The sequence below is a fragment of the Cupressus sempervirens genome, chromosome 5 (genome assembly GCF_028749045.1).
Source record: "Cupressus sempervirens isolate cs-2001-9-10 chromosome 5, ASM2874904v1, whole genome shotgun sequence".
Lineage (NCBI taxonomy): Eukaryota > Viridiplantae > Streptophyta > Pinopsida > Cupressales > Cupressaceae > Cupressus > Cupressus sempervirens.
Window position 1 is genome coordinate 446633416 of NC_143122.1, and position 12029 is coordinate 446645444.

The window sequence follows — 12029 nt, forward strand, 5'->3', positions numbered from 1 at the left end:
AGTATAGTTTATTTAAGTTGAGATAGTTTTTGAATAATTATTTTCAGTGGATGTGTTTAGTAATAAGTTTTATATGCTTTTCTACACTTAATATGTTTTAATATTTAAAAGTTTGCTTAGTTTGTCAATTTGAATTACTTGTCTTAAGTTTTTCCCTTAAACATGGATTCTTGGGAAGCTATAGATTCTTGCAAGTACACACACAAATACACCAAATCATTTATACACTTGCATGCATGTGCATGTATTCATGCATAGGTAGACGTGCATGTATTAAGTACATATAATATAGACACCCATGTGCACACTTTCTTAGAAGTAAGCAAAAATCCATGTGTTATACAAAACCAAATGTACACATGAATGTGACACACATATAAGATGAATGCTTTTCCAATAAAATGCACATACACATCATGTATTCACCATATACATTTCAATGATTGTTTATATTAACATACCAACATCACTCATGCAAATAGTCTTTTACATAAAGAAGAAAAAACTAAATTGTCCTAAAAATATAAGTAACTCGTAAAAGAGAGTAAAATGTAGTAAAGACCTGGCTTTTAATTTCTTCAAATCTAGTTTGTTTTGAAAAATGCTTTTAAATAATAATGATGCAAATTTTTATGTCAAAAATTAGATCAAAATAATTTGATTGATCAGGCTTAGGATGAAAAGTCTTTAATATGATAGCAATAGTGAATCATGTAGTAGTAAATACAATATCAATATGAATAACTCTTTCACAATTTTGTCAAAAGCATAATATATTAGAGTTTGTTTATATTATAATCATTTTTACTAATTCTTTGTATTTAAAGCTAATTTAAAATAAGAATCAAATAATATTCTAAAATTATGTCATATATGTATAACCATACATACACAAAAATAAATCTTTATATAATTTTTTGTGAAAAATATTAAAGAAAATCATTGTTTTATTTCAGCCTTAAATGTAAACATAATGGAATAGTAAATGTTAATTGTATTGTTCCTTTAGGAGGGTGCGCGCGCGCGAGGGGGGTTTGAAATTATTAATTAGCAAATTGTTGTTTAAATGCAATTGTGAATTATATTTTTAAGTTGTAGGGATACTATGACAAAGAAGTTAACAAATTTGGAACAATGGAAAGAGTAAATTTTAAATATTATTTAATCAATTGGAACAATTTATATAGGTTTTGTAATTGATATCAATTTGCATTTTTTTCCATACGTTTACATCTCTAATTTGTAATCCTAAATATTGGTATGTAACCAAATCATTTTTATAGAGTTTAATATCATATTAAACATATAATAATGGTAGATATAGGGATATTGATGCAATAAATAAATGTGCTAAATGTACACTTGTTCTCAAAGATGAGTTTGCTAGAGTTGGATACATGTATGACAATTATTGATCCCATGAAGTAAGAAGAATAATATAATGACATGTTTGAGTGTTTATACTTGAATTTAAATGATTGTGAGATAAGGTTGAAGAAAAGTTTTAAAAAAAAAAATCTCTCACACATAAAATTTATGAAGCATTTTCTATTAACTTTGGGTAAGTGCACAAAGATGGAGGACCAAAAATAAGTCACTCATCTTTTTGGTCCCCCATAAATCAGAAGGTTAAGGTATCACTATATATGGTGAACATCATATGGTTTGGTATGTTGATCTATATGGTTTGTTAATAGCAAGTTGTATGGTGTGCACAATATGACATATTAAAAAGAAACATAAAATATGATTTCAAACCCCATGCAACAAAAATAAATATAAAATCTTACTATAAGACCGCTCATTACCACTTTGCAACTTGTTGCTACTCATTTTCAAAATTTGAATTTGTTCATGGTGGGCCCTAAGCCTCTGGATCCTCCACCTTACCCTGATTTGCAAATGGTGCTAGCATTGTGCAAGGATTTGGAGGACACAATAGATGGAGGTGGGGCCATGGGTGAGGATGGGAAGACTTTTATCGACACTATCTTGGGTAATGGAGGACCTGCTGGTTGTCCACTAGAAGGTGGTCAGAAGTTGATAGATGGGACCATGAGAGGTTGGAAAAATGCATTAGTGGGTTCTACAGTGGCTAATGTTTTGATGGAGGATCCCAAGATTACTCAAGGCATAGATGGGCTAGTGATCTCCCTCGCTGATACTTTGGTGGACAGTGTTACCTCTGGCCTTAAACTTTGGGTTGTGGGCAGATTCGTTGCCTTTAGACCCACAATCGAGATGGTTCTTAAGTGGGTGAGTCAGAAATGGAAAATTAAGGGTAGTGTGGGTGTTTCTGCAATGCCAAGTGGCATCTTCTATTTTAAATTCATGTCAGAGGAGAATATCAATCTCATACTCTTAGGAACTTGGTATTATGGAAAGCATTATTTGGCCTTAACTAGGTGGCACCTAGGCTTTGATGCTAATGTGGGTAAGGTTACCTGGACTACCCCTTGAATTTTGGGATGAGAAAATCCTAAGGTGGGTGGGAAATTCTTTTGGCCACTTTTTTATTGCGGACAAAGTGACTATGCAAAAATCATGACTGATATATGCCAGATTTTGTGTGAATGTGGCATTAAATAGGGCCCTCCTGACTACGGTCACACTCAAAACCAAATGGGGAGAGAAAGTTCAACCTATTGAATATGAGAAAGTGGGCCTATTCTGCCAGAAGTGTGGTCAATTTGGACACCTTATAGTTGACTATAAGGCCTAAGTGCAGAAGGATAAACAAAACAAAGGTTCCTCGAGAATTGTAATGGAGGCCATGGGAGAACCCTCAAAGCCCCAAGATTGGAGGAGGAGACCGCTAATGCACAAAATATGGAGGAGAACCTGGTGCAGACCACCCTAGGCAAAGGACCAAGTGGGCATACTGAACCTGGGGAGGGAGAAGCTTTCGAGGATAAGAAGAAAATGGAGGAATATCTCTTTAGACACAAATTGGAGGAACTATTGAGTTCACCCTTGGGGGAACTTAAGGAAGGAGAAATGATGGAGGAAGGTGAAATAGTGATTCACCACCCTCTTCCTAGCTCACCATTAAAACATGAAGTAACTAGAGGTAAGAAATGAATTAAATTCCTCTCTTGGAATCTAAGGGGGTTAAATAATCCCTAGAAGTAGTATGCTCTAAAAAAATGCATATTTAAGGAAAAGGTAGATTGTGTGTTAATACAAGAAACTAAAATGTCTAGTGCTAAGTTTGATAGAATTGCTAGTCATGTTTGGCCGAGAGCTTCTTACATGCCTATGGATGCTGATGGACCCTCAAGGGGCATTGCTACCCTATGGAACCCATGCTCTATTGTGGGGGTTGAAGTATGGAAGGATAGAAATTTCATAATAATGGAATTCCAAACTAGTATTCAACATTGGGGACTTATTAATATCTATGCTTCTAATAGTAAGGTAGAGAGAAAGGAAACGTATGGAAAACTAGTAAGGATGCTAGAACCTATGAAAGATAAACAATTAATGTGTATGGGAGATTTTAATACCCCCCCTTATCACTCAGAGAAATTAGGAGGGAACAGGGATTGCCTTGAAATTTTGCAAGATCTTAATGATTTTATGAGTAGAATGGACTTTATTGATGTGGAGTTGAGAGGGAACCCATTTACTTGGACCAATAATAGAAAAGGGAGTGATCTTATCTAGGTTAGGTTGGATAGGTTGATGGTGACAGGGAACTAGAATCGATTAGGCAATTCCATTCTGGAGAACCTTACTAGAACTACTTCAGATCATTCCACTTTAATCTTTCTATGGGAGGATGGTTTAAAAGGTGGACCGAAACCTTTCAGGTATGAAATAATGTGGCAATCTCACCCATAATTCAAAGATAGAATCCAAAAATGGTGGAATATAAGGTTAGATGGCACTGTAATGTATACATTGACCCAAGAGCTTGATAATATAAGGAGAAACGTTAAGGGTTGGGCTAAGAGTTCCTTTGGCAACTTGTTCAAAATCAAAGGAGAAGTGGAGGAAAAACTTAAAAAGCTCCAAGGGGAGATTGCTGAAGGAAATAACCTAGAAAGTGCAACTTAGGAAGAAGAGGAATATAGAAAAAAATGGAAGGATATTATTTTTAAGAAGGAAGTTTTTTGGAAACAAAGATCAAGGGTCTAATGATTAACAGAGGGAGACAAAAACACTACTTTTTTCCATAGGTCAGCCTCCAAGCATAAAAGAAGAAACACAATCAACAAGTTGCAAAGAGAAGGGGTAAGGCTTTTTAAGGACTAGGAGGAGATGGGAAGACATGTGGTGGAATATTTTAGCAAGGCCTACATTAAGGATAACAATGCAAGAAATTAGGTTATCAGAAGAAGTTTGATTAATATGATCCCACAAGTGCTGGGTGCTGTAGAAAAAAATCACATTCTAGGAAACATCACTAAGGAGGAAGTGAATTGTGTTGTGTTCTCTATGAAAGCTTATAAGGCCCCAGGACTGGACGGTTTCCCTCTAGCTTTTTTCCAGCATTTCTAGGAGGTTGTAAAAAGTGAACTAATTTGGGCTTGTAGACACCTAAATTTGTCCAAAACCCATTCCTAACCAATTAAATAAATATTTATTATTTATTTAATTCCTCTACCTTAATTAAATAAATTTTACATTTATTTAATTATGTTTTCCTTACCTTGATTTAAATAAACTAAGGTTTATTTAAATCCTAACCAATACCCACTTGCATCTAACCCCTTTCACTTTAATTATGGCATTTACTTAATTAATTCCCTCCTAATCCCACTAGGAATTAAATATTGCATTTAATCCTATTTGAGCACATGGCTCTTACTTTTAACGCTCACCTAACCTCACTAGCCTACCTAACCCATCATGCTAAACCTACCCACTTCCTAATCATGCTTTCTTTTCCTAATCATCCTAGCTAATCTCCTCTTAATCCTAAGTGTGTGCTCACACTTTCCTTATCCCTCATGTCTCTTGCACACTTGTCCTCTTGCATGAGAGTCAAGGTGTCTCACACATGTGTGAGAAGCCATCCTTCTCACACCTCTTGCACACTTGTCCTCTTGCATGAGAATCAAGTTGTCTCACACATGTGTGAGAAGCCATGCTTCTCACACCTCATTGATCATGTCACCATCAGAGGTTGCTCACACATGTGTGAGCATATTGCCTCCTTTCAATGGTCAAAACCCTAATCCATGTGGAGTCTACTTGTCCTCCACCTCATTGACACCTCATCAATCCTGAGGGATCCTAGCCCTCCATCTTGCATTCGATCTTAGCTGTCTGTTGCATCCATTTTTCTATAAAAGGAGAGCCCTCTCCTCATTTCCACATCTACCTTCTAACCTCATTGTTATGCTGCTGGATTTGTGAGCAACCACATCCCATGAGCAATGAAATCATCTACACTTTATGGTTTCATGAGGTTTGCATAGTGCTATTTTGATGTTCATGTTATCTTTATTTTACATTGTTTTCTTTCATATTTTGAGGTTTTGCATGATAATGTGCATTAGTTGCTTAGTGTTTATTCCTTGGTTACATTTTTATGCAACACAGGGCTACCAGAGACTTCTTTAAATTAGGGAAGATTCTAAAAAGGATAAATAAAACTTTTATTGCTTTAGTCCCTAAAACTCTGACACCAATGAATCTTCTGGATTTTAGGCCTATAAGCCTGTGCAATACAATGTATAAGATCTTTGCCAAAGTTCTAGTCAACAGGATAAAGCCATTCCTGGAGAAAATAATTGGTACTCCATAGAAGGAATTTGTTCTAGGAAGACAAATTCTGGATGCGGTGATAACCACCCATGAGATCATACATTCAATGGAAAAAAATAAAAGACCTGAAATGGCCTTCAAATTGGATATCTCCAAGGCTTATGATAAGGTGAAGTAGGACTTTCTCTATGATGTGCTTGAAAGAGTGGGGTTTAATGATAAAGTTATAAATTTGATTAAGATGATGGTAGGCACAATTGAGTATTTTGTTCTTATAAATGGATCCCCTTGGGGCAATTTTGGAGCAGAGAAAGGACTTAGATAGGGTGACCCACTATCCCCCTACTTATTTATTATGGTGGCTGAGGTTTTGGGGAGGTCATTCTCTAAACTGGTTAATATTGGATGTGTTAAAGGGATTAAACCTACTACCTCTGTTGATACTAAAGTGTTGCAACAATTTGTGGATTATACATTCTTTTTTGGAGAATCCTCTGTTATGGAAGTTGAAGCTTGGAAGGCTATTCTCTACAATTATGAAGAAAGTTCAGGCCAACAAGTTAATTACTATAAAAGTAAGATATATTTATTTAATACTGATGCCTCATTACAAAGGAAGATAAGGAACATTTTAGGTTGTCAGATTGCCAACCTCCCAGATACTTATCTTGGCCTACCGTTAACCACAAAGGAGGTGACTAATGATTTTTGGAATACTATAGTGGAAATAATTTAGAAGAAGTTAGCAGGATGGAAAGGGAAAATTCTAAGCAATGCTAGTAAACTTCAATTGCTCTCGATGACTCTTCAAGGCATTCCAATTTACTTTCTATCCCTTTTAAAAATTAACCAAAATATGGTAGACAAAATTGAGAAAATATAGAGGAATTTCCTCTAGTCAAGAATAGAGGAGAAGAACAAATTAAACCTGGTCAACTGGGGATAGGTTTGTAAACCAAAGGAGAAAGTGAGGTTGGGAGTAATAAGACTTCATGACCTGAATAAGGCCCTCCTTAAGAAGATTGGTTGGAGACTGGGAGAGGATAATATTGACTAGGGTAATATTATGAAAGCTAAATATTTGTGAAATTCCCTATTCACTTGGAATCTCTTCAATAATGATCTCCCTAGAGGTTCCAAAATTTGGATGAATATTGTCAAGAGTAGAAGCTTATTGAGGGAAGGGACAAGGTGGATAGTAGGGAATGGGCATAGTATCAAATTATGGGAGGATAATTGGATGGGGGGAAAATCCCTGGTTTACAACAAATTCAAAAGACTAATGGAGTTACTAAAGGAAGACATGGGAAGGAACGTGGAGGACTATATCGACCAGGGGAGGAAGTGGAAGAAACTATATAAAGACAATTAGTCCCAGGAGGACATTCAACTTCTTAAGGAGTTGGAAGAGTTAGGAGCACAAACACCCCCAATTCTAATCTAGGAGGATACTAGGGTTTGGGACTTAACTTCTAGTGGCAAATTTTCAGTCAAATCAGCTTATAAACACCTCTTTAGTAAGGACCCCTTCCCCCCACTATGGAGTAAAGTTTGGATTAGTAATCTACTCCCTAAAATTAATTTTTTCTGGTGGATTGTTTAGCATGGTAAAATTTTAACTCTAGACAATCTGAAAGAAGGGTTTTTTTTAATCACAAACTGATGTTATCTTTGTAAAGAAAAGGAGGAGAGTATCTCCTGCCTATTCCTTGAATGCCAGAACACCTTAAAGATTTGGGCTATGATGTGGGAGAAATTTGGTCTAAATTGGATTCTAAAGGATAACTTATGTCAATTTGAGGAGAACTGGAGTTGTCCCTTCTATCACCCAAAATTGGTTTTTCTATGGAGAATTGTTCCACCATATATTTGCTAGCATATATGGAAAGAAAGAAACAATAGAATATTTTGGGAGGAGGAAAAACTTGTGGAGGTGGTTATGGGAATCATGGAGAAATTACTAAAGGAAAATATAAGGGTTGCCAAATGTAAGACATTGAAGGAAGAACCAGGTAGGCAAGGAGGGAAAATTACTGAAAATTGGGGCATTCAAGAGGATTGTTATCTTTTTGATAACTCAAAGTGTTAAAGAGAGAACAAACGAGATGGAAACCACCAAACCTAACACAATTTAAGCTAAACTTCGATGGAGCCACTAAAGGAGGTATAGGAGCGACGGGTGGAGTGCTGAGAAATGGGAATGGTGATGTGATGTTAGTCTACTCTAGGAAGGTAGGGGGCAGAAGTAATAATTTGGCTAAAGCAATGGCATTGTTTTGGGGTCTTTAGCTGATCAGTGAAATGCAAGTTAAGGAAATGACCATAGAAGGGGACTCCAAATTAATTATTGATATAGTAAATGGAATTTCCCAACCAGGATGGAATATTTAGACTATCATCACGAACATTAGGCATATTTTAGATGGCATAGAGAATATCCACCTACAACACATCTACAAAGAAGGAAATAAGGTGGTCGATGTTGTTGCTGCCATGTGATTTGAACTAATGGCAATCACGTGCTGGAGAAACATGGAAAATCTAAATGAGGATATTAAGTCCTTGATATGTAAGGAAAGAGGGGGGAGTATTAATTAATTATGGTGACAAAAATAAAGGTCAGGGACAAATTTGGCAATTTCTTCCTTAGAAAGTTAAAATTTGTTAAATTTAATAAAAGTTTTAGGGAAATGAGGAGAAGACGTGGCTATACAAATGGGATAATGAATGAATGCAAATTAAGGAGTTTGTCTTTTCACCATTATGGTAACATAATGCAGAATTTAAATTACTTCCCCTTTGAAAGTATGAATAGTATCATTATTCAGAGTGTCAATTTTTTTAGGGATGTAAAAACTATGATGTTAAACATGCATGAATCCCATAATGAATTTGTATGGGAATTTGAAGTGTGTCGAAAATGGGCTTGTAAAATTATTTTGCTCATTGCAGAGAAGCTCAGGGATAATATTATTCATAGTGATATTGAAAACAAGGAGGTTCAGATGCGCATCACTAAGGTGAGGGAATTGGAAGAAGGTGAGGAAGAAATGGGTGGAGATTTAAATAGGTTGGAGCCCACAAAAATGGAAAATTTCAAGGACATGATGGCTACCTGGTTCCTGTTAAAGGAAGGGGGATTTCTACCTTACATGCAGGTGATGGCAGGGTATGATGAGAATTGTGCTCTCCAGTTGGTTAATGGGTAGAACGACAACAAGGTAACCATAAATGGCATCACATTTTAAGTGAATGAGGAAGTAATTGCAATGGCCACCAGGCTATCTATGAGGGGGAAAAAATGGAGGAAGGTCACAAAAATAGCTGATGAGGCTAGTATGAGCAACTTTTTTTTTTGATGACGAAGAACCAGTGCACTACAAAGGAGGATTCAAGAGGGATAAGCTGCTAGCCCCATGGGATGACATCTGAATTGTACTCATGAAATACCTTATGTTGGAGGGTAGGTTCAGAGTTTAGTACTACTACCACTTTCCCCTCTTGTTTCATTTTAGAAATAGGGATTTTATTTCTATTCCATTTTTTATGTTACATTCTCTGGGGGATATGGTTAGTGATGTTAGGGAGAAGAGGAACAAGGGGCATAATTTCACCATTATTCACCAAGGCCTAATCTTCTGCCTGTACCAATTTCATCTTTCCCTTTACCCCCCTAGGGTGGCGGTGGTCGATAAGTAGTGCCATAGTTCGAATTTTCCACTAAGTACCAGTACCAAAATTCATACCCCGCGGCCTTCTCCTAGTTATGAAAATAAGAAAATGAATAAACCTAAAGTGGTTTTTGAACAAAAGGGTAGTAAAAATGTTAAAGTTTAAAAATTGGTGGAGGTGGAAGAGGAGGACTCAGAGGAGGAGGGGGGGGGAAAGGGTAGGAGAAGATCAGGAAGACTCGCCCAATCCTAGGCAAGGTATAAGCAAAAATCTATCAGATGCAGGGTTGAAGAGGAGGAAGGGAACTTTGAGAATAATGACAGGGAGGGGAGGAGGAGAATAACTCTAACTCCAAGAGAGAAAAAGGGAAAGAGGAGATAGAAAAGAGTGAGAATTTTTTTGATAATGCCCAGAGGTCTGCTAGAAATACCCAGGTGTTTGCCAAAAATGCCATCACTATGGAGACTACCCATGTTTCGGCCAACTTTACCCTGTAATCCATTACTTTTTGTGAACACAATAGCAAAGTGGATACCTCCCCCATTACCATTTCTTCCCCAGTCAAGGAAAAATTCAAGGTTTTTCTTAACCTGAAGGTTTTGCAAGATGATAACCAGATGGCAAAAGCTAAAGAGGAAGTTAAAAAGGGAAAAACTGAAAACAGGGAAAAGGTCGAGGAGCAAAAGGAGGTGATTTCTCAAATGGATCAAAGGGTTAAAACCTTAGAGGAAGGGAACTACACCTTCTCTAAATTTTCCCTAAAGGTCACTCATGCTATAGCTACCACCCTCTAATTGCTGGCATAGGAGAAAGAAGAAAAAGGGATGAACATGGAGGATCATAAGCTCCTCTATAAGCTTCTTGCTGATGATTGGTCTTAGGTTTTACTGGTAGGGAAGGGAAGGGAAAAAATTGAGAAATAAGTTAGTGGTTTTAAAGGATCATTGGATCCTAGTTACTTTATGTTATCTTCTTTAAAACTTGAATAGCTAGTATCTAGCAGTTACTCAGACTTGGTTTGCCTAGTTGTGACAACAGTTTTATATTATGAACTACAATAGTATGGTTAATATTATTGACTTCTACTATAGAATAGATGGTTTTGTTCATAGTAGTATGCTGGTTAGTAGTTTGGGTAGAAATATAGTGGTTTTGTTGCTTCTTAGTTTGTTTTTGTTTGAGTAATGTTATCTGTTGGTTTTTGCTAGTGATGTGCTAGTTACCAACATTTTGGTTGTAAGGACCGACCCTCTTGTTTTCGGTCGCTTTTGATTTCAAAAACAAAATTAAATGCATACAAAAATGGTTGTGTGCAGAATAATGTACACCATATATGATGTGTCTCATATGATCACTCTCTCTACTTATCACCCACCTCTCTCTCACTCCCTCTCTCCACTTCTCACCCCCTTCTCTCCCCTTCTCTCTCTCCACTTCTAACACCCTCTTTCTCTCCCCACTTCTGACCCTTTCTCTCTCCCTCCCCAGTCTCCACACTTTTGACCTTCTCTCCCTCTCCCATTCTAAAAAGAGGGAGAGAGAGGGTGTGTGTGTGTGTGTGTGTGTGTGTGTGTGTGTGTGTGTGTGAGAGAGAGAGAGAGAGAGAGAGAGAGAGATTGTGATATGACAATGGGGAGAGACAAATAAAGAGATGTAGAGAAGGGGTGAGGGAGAGAGTAGGATTAGGGTGAGAGAGATATATTAATATATCCTAAGGGGTCTTAAGGGGTCCTATGATATAAATTAGTGTATTTAAGAACTTGTTAAGACCACTTATGACTACATATGAACCCTTAACATACATTAATATATTTTACCTTATCATACATTAATGTATAGTGAGGGGTCATACATGTCTTAAGGGGTCCTAAGATACATTAACGTATCCTAGGATCTCTTAAAGACCCATTATGGATCCTCATGATCTGAGTCTTGGGACACATTAGAGTATCCTAATACCCATTAAAACCCCTTGGGATCTCGTAAGGAGTCATAATAGATGGTAAGGGGCCAAAAGGGGTCAAAAGGGGTCTTAAGAGGTCCCACAATACATTAAAGGGTCCTAGGATACATTAAATTTGTATCCTAGAATACCTCAATACCCCTTAGGACATCTTACTATACATTAAGATTATAAGGGGTCATAAGGGGTCCTATGATACCTTAATGTATCCTAGTACTCTTAATATCCCTTACGACCTCTTATGATCCTTTACCAATTCATGGTAAGGGGACATAATTGTTGGAACTACAAATATTGAACAATTGTTACGTTGTTGTTGATGTCAAACCTTATTGGTAAAACATTTACTAACAGTGTAGAGTGCCATATAATTTGATTGATGGAGAGGATTTCAAAAGAAGAGATCATGAGATGACCTAGTGAAAGGTCAAGTTAATATGTGAAAATGTTATAAAATTATAATGGGCACTTGATTTGTTAGTACTTGACAAGATAATGTGTTGTTTATTCATTACAATAAGAAATGAAGAAATATCAATTGAGAAGCAAAAGAGTTGTGAAGAAACCAAGTACTTGAAGTAGAATATTAAGGAACTTAAGCATTGTCGAGCAAAAGAATGTTGGTTGAGTATTAGTATTAATCGAGTAATAGAGAATGTCAAGTGAAAATAATGACCAA